Source organism: Schistocerca cancellata, chromosome 9, assembly GCF_023864275.1.
Source record: "Schistocerca cancellata isolate TAMUIC-IGC-003103 chromosome 9, iqSchCanc2.1, whole genome shotgun sequence".
In the NCBI taxonomy this organism is placed as follows: domain Eukaryota; kingdom Metazoa; phylum Arthropoda; class Insecta; order Orthoptera; family Acrididae; genus Schistocerca; species Schistocerca cancellata.
The window spans coordinates 23,205,123-23,219,292 of record NC_064634.1 but is presented as its reverse complement, the minus strand read 5'-3'; the positions used below and the strand labels follow the sequence as shown (position 1 = coordinate 23,219,292).

The window sequence follows — 14,170 nt, the reverse complement described above, 5'->3', positions numbered from 1 at the left end:
CGCACAAAACACTCCCTTGTAGATGTGTGACACCAAAATAACTTGAATAGTTTACCGAAGTGATGACTTATGTTTTTGCAAGTATTATGTCAATAAGCAGAGTAATAGTGAACAAATGATATGGTTTATTTGCAGATGTTGCGTGTAGTTATATATGAAATTAGTGGATGAAACAGTATTGTCATTCTTTTCGGTTGCTTCCATTGGTAGAACATATTACTATTTAGGCTGTTTTATATATAAAGTTACTGTGAACAGTTATGACTGGAAAGATTAATTCGGAAAGGCAATAAAGCAGTGGCAAACTTAAGTGTGAAATCAAAATATACTTTACTTTCAATAGGAGCATGATTGGCCCTTGCCATGGTTGGGAAGTGTGTTTCATGCAAAAATTAACTAACTATAGTAAAATTATCTGCACTGTTATCATTTCCAAGTAATATTTTATTTCCCCATAAATTTGAGGAACTTTAATATCTACAAAGTAAAGAAGTATGTTTTTTGTATCAGGCAACATAGTCAAATTCTTTTAGCAACAAACCAGGTTCTCTTTGCTAACCATCCGATACTCATGTACGATTGTTGCATAATAAAACTAAAATATTCATCCAAAAATGAAATAAAAATAAATAAAACTGTAAAACTGAATGTTGTATAATTTTTTATTAAAATATTTATTTGTCAAGATTTCAATGTAGATAATGGCAGTGATTACAAGTTTCAATTGCATAAAAGATCATCTTTTGATCTCTGAGGTCTTGTAACTGGCCACAAATTAGAAATACTTCAGAATACAATAGCATTAACAAGAGTAATTCTGCAAAAATGGTTGTGAGTACATACCAGGATAAAAACAGTGTCTGCATCAAGAGAATTCACAAGACGCTTAAACATTTCAGTGTCAACATCCTTAAGGAAATGTAAACTGTAGAACAATATAGAATAAAATTATATAGATATGATCCAAGGTCAGTTGCATGAAACTATGTGCAATAAAGTTTCAATACCAACATATCCTACAATTGTATTTGCAATATACATATGTGAAACGTACTACGCAAACATTGTTGTAGCTGTTGAATGTGACAAAAGTTCATGAACTCGTCAATATAAGCAACAGCTCGAGGATAGTAAGGTCTGGTAGCCCAGAAAACAAATTTAAAATTCTCACAAGATATTTATTTTAACCCAGAGACATTTTGCAAGGAAATTTGACACATTAACAACCACCAAATAGTGCTACAGATTTAAAAAAAGACTCAGCTTCTTGAAACTTAACTTGAATCTTAATTGAATCTAAATTTATACTGACTGAATTAAAATGCAAAAATAATTTTACTGAATCGATAGCCACGTAAAAAAAAAAAACAAAAAAAAAACCCTTCCCCCCTTTTTTGGGGGGGGGGATTACAGCTGACAAATACAATATACATATTTTACAACATGGAAACTCTGCAAGTGAAAATAACTTTGGGAAAATCACTCTTGACAGACCGATGCAAATAGATTCTTCCACTGACACACGAATCGGTGAAAAACAGTATAGGAAATAACAGAGTTACACTTATAAACAATACTGAGAACCATTCTTTACACCAGAACACACCTATTAAAATGACAATAATAAATATGCAGGCAAGTTCTCTGTGACATAGAAATTGAGAACAATTAGTAATAACTTTAGCTGAATGAACATAATTAGTACAATCCGTGATGGCTAGAGTGAAATTTCAAAAAAGCCATGGACAACAGATCATGTCCAGAAAACATAATTAAGCAAACATAAGCATAGCTTGAGTTAGTTTCAAGTTAAACAATAATACCAACAGCTCACACAGAGGGTGCAGATCAGTTTACTGTAACTGCACTGGCATCTGAGTATAATTGGAGCATGACCAGAAGCCAACAAGATATCAGGGGACACAGTGTTCAATGTTTTCAAATGCAAATTCTCAACATAACCACTGGCAGTTATGCCGTGGTCGGTTGATGAATTCTGTGTTGATTCCCAACGGACATGATATTTCTGGCCGTGAGAGTCTACATTTTAGTATAAATCCTCAACAGTAATGACGACTGGAATGCAGTCACTCCGACACAGTTGCAGTCCCGATGTTTAACATGGTCCTTATGCCAGCAATGAATGGGCTTCAAAATAATTAGGGACATGTCTAGCAGGAACAATTTCTTCTCATGACAGCACATCCATGTAATGTCCCATTAGCAATGATCAGTAGTTGTGCATGCTTTGCTCTATCTAGCCATGTTGACTGTCAGAGCCTTGTAATTTTACCCTCCCACACATCACTATTAAAATTCTCTGTCTATAAAACTTTCAAAAGCTTCAAGAGGTGTAAGAGATACAAAAGAAGAACTTTTTACTTCATTTTCTCTTTTCTCTGTTGACTCCAAGTCTTGTGTCTAGGGGTACATTCTTGGAGCTGAAATTTTAATTTAACGTTGTGGGTTCCTGATGACTGAATAACTGATGAAGATTTGCCTGTATATTTCTTTTATTATATCCCATTCTTCTATATTGCACTGACTTCACAATCTACACTTTCATAAAACCTTCAATTACATTGTTGTTGACAAGATTAGCAAAATATGTGCGTTTCCGTCAGAGGCATGCCCACTACCCCCTACATTCTGCAGTACTCACATTATTCCAAAGAGCTTACAAAGCAAAAGAGTTTACTAACTTTCTTGGTGAAAAAAAGAATCGTTGCCAAGATATATTATTATTTTATAAATGAATCCAGAAATAAATTTAGTAATTACTGTTAGATTGTGCAATTAATAATATGAATTTTAAATATGCCAAATATTTTTGGAATTTCAAATATTTTTAAAAGAAGAGGAATTTTAACTGTACATACAGAGTGTAACAAATTAATTTCTTTTTATACATTTTAGCATGAAATATAATACATCGTATACGAAATCATATGAATTCTTTCAGGGAAACAGCCAAGAATGTTCACCTGTAAAGGAATTGATAGTATACATGGTATCGGCTATTTCTGTAAGAAAAGCATAATGCTAGAGGGAGGTGTCTCATTACAGTCTCCTCCTGGCGGAAGGCACTCTTACTCCTCCTGTAGGCTAGGCTGCACTGCACTGTCCTCCTATGGTCAGAGGAAAAGCTCACAAGGCATGCTACCCAAATATTTTTGGTACAACAAGATTGATTATTTTGATACAACAGGATCGATCAGAGGTAACCGTGGCTTATCATCCTGTCTGGGCACTGAGTCAGTCAAAGTTAACAAGATCAGGGCAGCAAGCAGATTGACTGGCGCTGTGTACATGGGCCCACAAGTTAGCAAAGATGCTACCAGATGGCAGTACACTGTAATGAAGTGGAAATATTATGTAATAAAATAATTAAAAGCAGGAACGAACTACACAGCAATTTAATAAACAAATAATACAACCAATAATTATGTGTGTTCAGTTATTACGTTACTTGTAATGATACTGAAGCTGCACAGGTAGAAGAACAGACTGATAGTGTAAATTATGAAAAACTAATAATATCATGTAGACAGAATTGGCTGTAGTAACATTTTATTCTTCATTACAAAAAAACACTTAATTATAACATATATGGAGGCTGAATGAACTTACATTGAACTTCACTGTTGAAAAGCAACATAGGTGATTTTTGAAACGGTATCAGTGTTACATCTCCTGTGTGCGACCTGTAATCCTCATGTGTTCTGTGTCAGTAGATCTAATTAATACAATTTCTTTGTGTCACCATTCTTGATGTTTGCTGAGGTGGGCCTGCCACTCAGTTCCACTTAACTGTGTTGCAGCAGTTATCACAAGATTTCGTCTCCTTATGCGTAGGTGGCTACTGAAAGAAGCATCCCCAGTTGTCTTCCAAGTTACTAGAATGATGCAAAAGATTGAATTTTAAACCTTCAGTATTGACAATTTCCATTACAATAACATCCCAATATACAATCTCGTGTACAATTCGGCTTGATAGATTTTTTTCAAACTGATGTTGCTTGGATCAAGACAAGAAGTATTCCTATAAAAGCCAGCTTGACATTTGTTTGTCATTGTGTCAATTTTAGCCATGGCTTTTTTTCTTTTTCTCTCTTTGTGTTTTGAACACCTTCAAACCATAACACCAAGGAGCAAGTGACCCAACACAACAGGAGGAGACGCTCACTCACTGTCCCACCGCGATGGGTTCAGGATGTTCTCCCATCCACACATATCGTAATATCTCCCACAGTGGGATATCCTGAGACTTACACATTACTAAACGTCATGAACATCTTTTGCCATCATAGAAGCCTGGAAGTGGGGCATGTCTTTTAATAAAAATGTCATGTTACACTTCCTGTAAAATATGATGGCCAGGAGAAACAGGCTGTATGTATGATAGCGGATCTATAATTAAAAGACAATCTTATTCATCTAATATTGTTGTAACTTACCAAACGAAAGTGCTGGCAGGTCGATAGACACACAAACAAACACAAACATACACAAAAAATTCAAGCTTTCGCAACCAACGGTTGCTTCATCAGGAAAGAGGGAAGGAGAGGGAAAGACGAAAGGAAGTGAGTTTTAAGGGAGAGGGTAAGGAGTCATTCCAATCCCGGGAACGGAAACACTTACCAGAGGGGGAAAAAAGGACAGGTATACACTCGCGCGCACACACACACACACACACACACACACACACACACACACACACACACACATATCTATCCGCACATACACAGACACAAGCAGACATTTGTGTTTGTTTGTGTGTCTATCGACCTGCCAGCGCTTTCGTTTGGTAAGTCACATCATCTTTGTTTTTAGATATATTTTTCCCACGTGGAATATACACACAAACATACACACAAAAATGTCTGCTTGTGTCTGTGTATGTGCGGATGGATATGTGTGTGTTTCCGAGTGTATACCTGTCCTTTTTTCCCCTTCAGGTAAGTGTTTCCACTCCCGGGGTTGGAATGACTCCTTACCCTCTCCATTAAAACCCACATCCTTTCGTCTTTCCCTCTCCTCCCCTCTTTCCTGATGAAGCAACTGTTGGTTGCGAAAGCTTGAATTTTTTGTGTATGTTTGTGTGTCTATCGACCTGCCAGCACTTTCGTTTGGTAAGTCACACCATCTTTGTTTTTAGATATATTTCCCACGTGGAATGTTTCCCTCTATTATTATAATATTGTTGTAAGGTATCTAAAACAGTTATTTAACATTCAACAGGGAAATGGTTAATAATTGGCTGGTAGTGGAAGTGAAACATAGTCCAATGTCTGTGTGAAGCATTAGCTTATTTACAGCTTGCATACTGGATTTTCGTACAGTATTAATTACATGCAGAATGTATCTATATTTTGATACATAGAATGGAATAATAATCAAGCAGAATCAGTAGCATGAATGACGCTCAAGTGCTATCATCATAGATCACCAACTGACAGACCATAAGTGCAATATATACAACAACTCATACAACTTGTAGCGAGGATAAACAAGATTTGAATAGAATTAGTAATTAATGTGAACCTTCAGGTACTGGACTATATGATGCATAGACCTTTGTTAGCATTGCAAATTTGCTCAAATGCTGAAGTGCAATGTAAAGTCAGTGCTATTGAATATGTCTGCATAGAACAGGAAATGATAATGTCATGGCGCTGTGTGCTCAGGCAGTGTACCTAGTCACCCCACAGCTTTAATGAAAATAGCATAGGACATTGATTCTAGATGTCTAGGTTCTGAACAAAATGCATGCTGGTTAGTGGCCTGTATGATATGTAGACCTGTGCCTGTGGTATGGGTTTGAGCACGTAATCATAATACAATGTCGATGTTACCAATATAAATAATCATTGGAACGGCATGCTAAAGTATATGACTAACCATCCTAAAGGTTTCAACCGAGGAACAAGTGTACTGAAAATATGATACACAGACATCATTCCCTGTGACAGTGTACTTAAGGGATATTACTGCCAACAGAGATTAGTCATTAAATAAACATTAAGAAGGATTCACAAAGCTACATATTCTTATAGGATATGACTCACAGTTTGTTCACTTTACAAAAGTTCATCAAAAATACTGAAAAAATTACTATGCCTCAAGTCTAATTGGTCATTTAATATATGGTTTGTTGCCTCCTTATTGTCACTGTATATCTGTAAAGCTTTTAACAAATTACAGTTTCCCATTATTGGTGCTTTATGCAATATCTTCATTTTATCGTGAATGTCTTCTGTTTTATGTCAGGCATTATTCACATGTAAACCGAAAGCAATTCTATTCTGTATGTTCATGGTACCTAGCTGCAAATGAGTGGCCATCTTTTTTTGTAGCAGCCGCTCCTGTCGTGTGGTCCTAGTCAGCGGGCTATTGGTTGATGTCATCTCACAGGCTTCTCTGCTCTTGTGTTCTTCATCTTCATGCTGGCACTTGTCAAAACGCTGGAACATGATAACAGAAAACCAATGCTGTTTCCAAATCATAGTTCTTAGGCACAAAACTCGACATGTTTATGGGTTTGAAACTGATACCGATGTATGGAACTTGGATTACCATGTGTTCACATTCGTTGTCAGCAGTTACAGGAAGCAGAGGGCACTGCAGACCCGATCTGACAGGCCCTACACTGACATCTATAGGGAAATTCTGGTTTCATACTTCTATGCCTGATTTATGTAGTAGTGTTGGTATCATATTATGATGGACATTGTGCTCAAGCCATATTTATTATCCAGATCGTTAATGAAAATTTCCGCTTATGTTCCAGCGAAACTATTACCCATATCTAGGCAACCTGCTTGAAAAGAGATTTTGTTATTAAATTTAATGTCATTATATGCCAGTGACATTTCAGGCACCTCTACCAATTCAGTAATGTCCTCTTGGTTGAGTTCTTTTGACATTAATTAATTTTCTGTTATTACCTGTATACTTTCAGAGATAGGTGCATCAGTTTAGAGATTAGTTATGTATAAAAAGGCCAATACGGCATCATAAGATATTGCAGTGCTGTTGTATGTCATCATGTGTGAATCCTTCTTAAGAATTGTTTAACAACTAATCTCTATTGGCAGTAAAATAATAACTACCATGTAGACATCATTTGCTGTATCATATTTCGAGTACACTTATTCCTTGGGTTAAACCCATATGATGTTTAGTCATATACTTTACCATGTGGTTCCATGACTATTTATATGTAGTAATGTTGGTATCATATTATGGTGGAGATTGTGCTCAAGCCTGTACCATAGAGGTAAGTCTACCTATCATAAAGGCCATTAGCAAGAGTAATAGAAGGCAGATTTCAGACTACCTAACAGATCAAAACGAAAATTTCTGTTCCGACACTGACAATGTTGAGTGTTTATGGAAAAAGTTCAAGGCAACCGTTAAATGCGTTTTAGACAGGTACGTGCCGAGCAAAACTGTGAGGGACGGGAAAAACCCACCGTGGTACAACAACAAAGTTAGGAAACTACTGCGAAAGCAAAGAGAGCTTCACTCCAAGTTTAAACGCAGCCAAAACCTCTCAGACAAACAGAAGCTAAACGATGTCAAAGTTAGCGTAAGGAGGGCTATGCGTGAAGCGTTCAGTGAATTCGAAAGTAAAATACTAGGTACCGACTTGACAGAAAATCCTAGGAAGTTCTGGTCTTACATTAATTCAGTAAGTGGCTCGAAACATCATGTCCAGACACTCTGGGATGATGATGGCATTGAAACAGAGGATGACAAGCGTAAAGCTGAAATACTAAACACCTTTTTCCAAAGCTGTTTCACAGAGGAAGACCGCACTGCAGTTCCTTCTCTAAATCCTCGCACCAACGAAAAAATGGCTGACATTGAAATAAGTGTCCAAGGAATAGAAAAGCAACTGGAATCACTCAACAGAGGAAAGTCCACTGGACCTGACGGGATACCAATTCGATTCTACACAGAGTACGCGAAAGAACTTGCCCCCCTTCTAACAGCCGTGTACCGCAAGTCTCTAGAGGAACAGAAGGTTCCAAATGATTGGAAAAGAGCACAGGTAGTCCCAGTCTTCAAGAAGGGTCGTCGAGCAGATGCGCAAAACTATAGACCTATCTCTCTGACGTCGATCTGTTGTAGAATTTTAGAACATGTCTTTTGCTCGAGTATCATGTCGTTTTTGGAAACTCAGAATCTACTATGTAGGAATCAACATGGATTCCGGAAACAGCGATCGTGTGAAACCCAACTCGCATTATTTGTTCATGAAACCCAGAAAATATTAGATACAGGCTCCCAGGTAGATGCCATTTTCCTTGACTTCCGGAAGGCGTTCGATACAGTTCCGCACTGTCGTCTGATAAACAAAGTAAGAGCCTACGGAATATCAGACCAGCTGTGTGGCTGGATTGAAGAGTTTTTAGCAAACAGAACACAGCATGTTGTTCTCAATGGAGAGACATCTACAGACGTTAAAGTAACCTCTGGCGTGCCACAGGGGAGTGTTATGGGACCATTGCTTTTCACAATATATATAAATGACCTAGTAGATAGTGTCGGAAGTTCCATGCGGCTTTTCGCGGATGATGCTGTAGTATACAGAGAAGTTGCAGCATTAGAAAATTGTAGCGAAATGCAGGAAGATCTGCAGCGGATAGGCACTTGGTGCAGGGAGTGGCAACTGACCCTTAACATAGACAAATGTAATGTATTGCGAATACATAGAAAGAAGGATCCTTTATTGTATGATTATATGATAGCGGAACAAACACTGGTAGCAGTTACTTCTGTAAAATATCTGGGAGTATGCGTGCGGAACGATTTGAAGTGGAATGATCATATAAAATTAATTGTTGGTAAGGCGGGTACCAGGTTGAGATTCATTGGGAGAGTCCTTAGAAAATGTAGTCCATCAACAAAGGAGGTGGCTTACAAAACACTCGTTCGACCTATACTTGAGTATTGCTCATCAGTGTGGGATCCGTACCAGATCGGGTTGACGGAGGAGATAGAGAAGATCCAAAGAAGAGTGGCGCGTTTCGTCACAGGGTTATTTGGTAACCGTGATAGCGTTACGGAGATGTTTAACAAACTCAAGTGGCAGACTCTGCAAGAGAGGCGCTCTGCATCGCGGTGTAGCTTGCTCGCCAGGTTTCGAGAGGGTGCGTTTCTGGATGAGGTATCGAATATATTGCTTCCCCCTACTTATACCTCCCGAGGAGATCACGAATGTAAAATTAGAGAGATTAGAGCGCGCACAGAGGCTTTCAGACAGTCGTTCTTCCCGCGAACCATACGCGACTGGAACAGGAAAGGGAGATAATGACAGTGGCACGTAAAGTGCCCTCCGCCACACACCGTTGGGTGGCTTGCGGAGTATAAATGTAGATGTAGATGTAGCCAGTAAGCATTTTGTTCAGACCCAAGGCATCTAGCATCAATGTCAAGCCTGTGATTCCATGGTGTTTATCACTACCTGTGCTGATGGACAAGTTTAGCATTTCACCAGATCTGCATCGTAGATGTAGATCTTATGCATGATATTGTGCATTGGGTATATAATTATTGTTATTTCTATTTATATTATTTTCTATCCTTCATGTAAGCTGTGCAAATGTTGTATATATGAGGGAAGATCTGAAAGTTATGCACAATAATTTTGTTACCAAAAAGTTAAGTAGGTAACAAAATATAAAAAATCACAAGTTAACTTAACATCTTTTACATACTTTCCTACATAGTTACCAATGTTCCCAACACATTGCTCCCATCGCGGTACCAGTATCAGTATGCCCTGTTTGTAGAAATCCATTTGGTTGGAGTGTAGCCATCTGCGGACTGCAGATTTCACTTTCACACATGTCACAGGGCATTGGCTGCCCGGAATTTCTTCATGGAACCAAGAAGATGAAAAGTCCAACAGTGCATGGTCTGGATTGTATGGTAAATGCTGTAGCACCTCTCCTCAAATCTGGCGATTTTCTCACAAATAGAAACAGCAACATTGGGAAAGCACTCTCATGAAGAAGTTTGACATTGTCAGCATAAATGTTGTGGTGTTTGTCATGAAGGGCACAATGCAACTTAACCAAAGTTTTAATGTAGGCTGTGCAGCATTCGCAGCGGTCCCATGTTCAGCAAAGTCCACCACTAACATATCATGTATATCCTGGAACACTGTCACAAGCACTTTCCTAGCAGACTTAAGTCACTTTGATTTTGTTTTTTGTTCTGGGGAACTGGCATGTTCCCACTCCATAGAGGCCTGCTTGGTTTTGGGCATGTAGTGGCGTGCCCACGACTCTTCACCAGTGACAGTTCCTTTCAGAAAGTCATGCCCTTCTGTGGCATAATGCATTAAGTGATCCAAGCTTGCATCATTCGCTGACCCTTGTGGTTATCTGTCAGGTTCTTAGGCACCCAGTGAGCACTAACTTTACAAAATTTCATTGCGCCATGAACAATATCATACACAACACCATAAGAAATGTTTAATTACAGCGATAAGTTTTGCAGTTGCACATGCCAGTTACTCAAAATTGCTGCTTCGATGGCTTCGACATTCTGTGGGGTTGCAGCTGTTATCAGCCATATGGAGCATGGCATATCACTGAAGTTCACATGGAACTCTTGGAAGAATGCACACCACCTGGAGATATTGCTACAGTTTTCTCCATACTCATCATGCATGTCCCTGTCAGTATCACTTGGTTTATGCCCCTTGGCCCACAAAAATAGAACTACAGTTCACTGCTCTTCACAAGTTGACAATAGTAACATGCATCCCATGTTTGTTTTGTAGTTCAGGCTTCTCTCACTAGAGCTGCACATGAAAACAAAATACCCTCTGTAGTGCAAACTTTTAACTCTATTGTCGTGAAATTTCAACATTCCAGCTGCAATACCAGGGGAGAAAAAGAATCATTGTTCATTACTTTCCAATCCTCCCTTGTATTAAGTTACATTACAGTTTCTTTTGCAACAACATCAGTTCTAGAACTAAAATTTACAATATATCTTATAGTCCAGTACTTTAGAGACACTATTCCTTACTAATTCTAGTATACATCTACACACACAATCTGCAATGTACTTTGGCAGCAGCAGAATTATTCTGCAGTCAGCTTCAAATGCCAATTCCCTAAATTTCCTTCAGAGTGTTCCACAAAAAGAACTTCATCTTCTCTCCAGGAATTCCCATTTGAGTTCACAAACAGGGTGTCTACGACCTGGGACAACCGAGAGATCCGGGAAAAACCTGGGAATTTTTTCATTCGGGACGAAACCGGGGAAAAACCCGGGAATTTTTTTGAATTCCGGGAATTTTTTGTTGTTTTTGTTCTCAGTTAATTTTTTGTTAATTTGACTGGTAAGAACCAATACCCTAACAAAGACTATTACTGTATCCTGCTACTGCGGAATAATACTGCAGCAATAAAACATGAACAAGAGAAAAAACGAAAATAAAATTGCAAAGGAAATGCACCATATACAGCAACAAAACACAGTGCTCATACAAGTGTCTACCAACAGCAAAATGCGTCAAAGGCTGTAGGAAGATTATGCAGTGCTTCATAACAACAAATTGCCTCCGATGAGCCTGACGTCACAACTGTTAACATTAGATTTGTTTTAGCAGTTACGAGTGGGATCATGCGCAGGTGCTGTTGAGTAGTATCTTCTTCCGCTTCTGGCTACAGAAACGTGGCTGTTGGTTGTGTAAGCAGTCGCAAACCATGAAAAAAAAGGGGGGGGGGCAGCAGCAGCTAGGTGCTACCTGGAAAAATTGTACGGGCACACCCAAGCTGCCAGATTCGTGCATGCGCAGCAGCCCTGGATCTGGGAGTGGGGGGGGCATATTCATATTCTTGAGGAAAAAAACGTTGTTTCACAAAGCGCCTAGCATCCAGCACACGTTGGTCTGTCGATTATTCATATGACTTTGAAACATGTCCCTGTCGGTTTTTGAACATTGTTGAACACATTCTAAGTTGATTTCTGAATGAATCATAAATTGATTTCTGAATGCGTGCATAGTGTATGTGATGTGTCTGTCAGTGGAACTCTCATCACATCTAGAAATAAACTTTACTGCAGACAAAAGGGGCTATACGAGCTGAGCAGAGTATAGCCGAACGAAAAAAAGCCAACCACCTTCTGATTATGTGGTTGACTGGGTTTGTGAGTGATGACTGTTGTTACGATTACCAGCGAAATCCATAGATTCAGAGTACCAGAGTGCGAATAAGCGACTAACAGGAATAACAGGTAAGAAAGATTACGTATTATCTTTTCGGTGTATCCAAGAAAATGAAATTTTGACAGAAATTTTTTTGGCCAGATTGCTATACTACTAATGGCCAGTTGTACAGTCTATGGCTAGCAGCCGCTTTAAGGTATATTCTGGAAGTAGCGCCGAAAACGCGTTGTACGAACACGTAACAATGCTTAACCGGAGAATAATCGCAGGGTAACTAAACTGGTGATTCTGGCACAACACTGTTTGTTAGAACGAGGAAGGAAAAGAAATGGTGACATCGCTTAAATTATGGGAGAATATGACAATTCCAAATTTATATAAAAATTTTGCACTACTACTTTTCAGTCTCATGCTTGAGAAACTGGAGCGTATGAATGAAGTGTAAAACTATTTCCTAATGTAAAACTTTTTGCTTGTAGTAGGCCTAATAGTTATTTGATATTCGTACTTTGTGAATTATATTCTGCTGTGTTATGAAAATGACCATTTTTGCCAAAACAGACTCGTTTATTTGGCATGTGTTATAATTGCTGCAGTATTAGGAAGGCCTATTTTGTTTTATCTAGCAGACAGTGACAAAATACACGTAATCAGGTCAAGAAACCACACCAGTCTTGGGCCTATTTGTATTAACAGCTTTTTCAGTATTAGACAAGGACATTTCGATTTTTCACGCAGCAAAATATTTGTAGAACTTGGATGAAGTAACAGATTCTTTCACAGAAAGGAAAGCACGCCATGTAAAGCTGTAGCAAGATTAGACAGAAAAAAATTCTAAGTGCTTAGGATTGAAGAAATGTGTACTGTCTTGCTTGTCTCTGCTGATTTTATGTATACTATACTTAATTTTATGTGACACAAAGCAGCAAGTTGTTAGCTAATAGGGAATAAGGAATGCAAATTTTCTGAGGTTTTTTTTTTTTTTTTTTTTTTTTTTTAAAGAGAGGGGCAGGATGTCAAACCGGCCGACTGGAAGCAGGAGAGGCACCATAGGGCATTTTAATTTCCACTGACCTGAATATAGTTTGATGGCATTCAGAACAAAATATACACATTTCAATTTCACAGACCAAAATACAGTGATGTGTGATAGAAGAATGCTGTGTGAAGAGGTGTGGCGCTGCACTTTGGCACACTTAAGATCAAATAACATGTCTTTTAATTTCTCAGACACATATGTTTTATGTATCAGACTCTTCAGAAAGATGTGCGCTACAAAATAAACATATTTTTGAAAATTCGATTTTTTTTTTTTTTTTTTTTTTTTTTTTTTTTTTTTTTTTTTTTTTTTTTTTTTTTTTTTACATCCTACGTCAAACACTTGAGGGATGCCACTATCTACTGTTGCCCCGGTTCGGAAATGTAGATATGGGTCTGATGCGCAGAGCGGTCTGAGTTATAATAGGGAAGTGGGTAGTCTCCATGTGATCCATGTTTACATTTAGTGATTTTGCTGTTTCCTCTTTGTGTACTGCACTCACATCAAATGAAAACAAAATTGATTTCTGTGGCCGGGAGCTATTGTGAATTAAAATACATTCACATAATTACAGAAGGCTAAAATAAGTTATTAGTTTCAGATTTTATTTTATTTCCGCCTTACTGACAGTCAGCATTAATTGCCATGCAGAACAATGAAGTTATTTTTATCGGTTTGCTAATGAAATTTTCTTTTATTAACCTTCAAGTACATGTGCTGTTTCTGGTAATGTATAGTCAGGTGTGGGGTCTAGAAGTACCCCCAACAGTTTTTAGATGTGCTTACAACTAATTGCTGGAAATAACTTGGATATTTTTATATTTACATAATAAAAGACAACGTATTTATTATTTCATTTATTGTGATTATATTAATCAGATGAAGTTGAAGATGAAGATGAAAGGGGAGATATGATACTGCGTGAAGAGTTTGAC

At 38.1% G+C, this 14,170-nt stretch overlaps 1 protein-coding gene across 1 annotated transcript in view; it reads left to right on the top strand.

Moving 5' to 3' along the window:
- Positions 1-14,170, top strand: part of LOC126100333 (acidic fibroblast growth factor intracellular-binding protein) — a 100,743-nt gene that overhangs the window by 70,853 nt on the left and 15,720 nt on the right. The gene's annotated exons all lie outside the window — the stretch shown is intronic.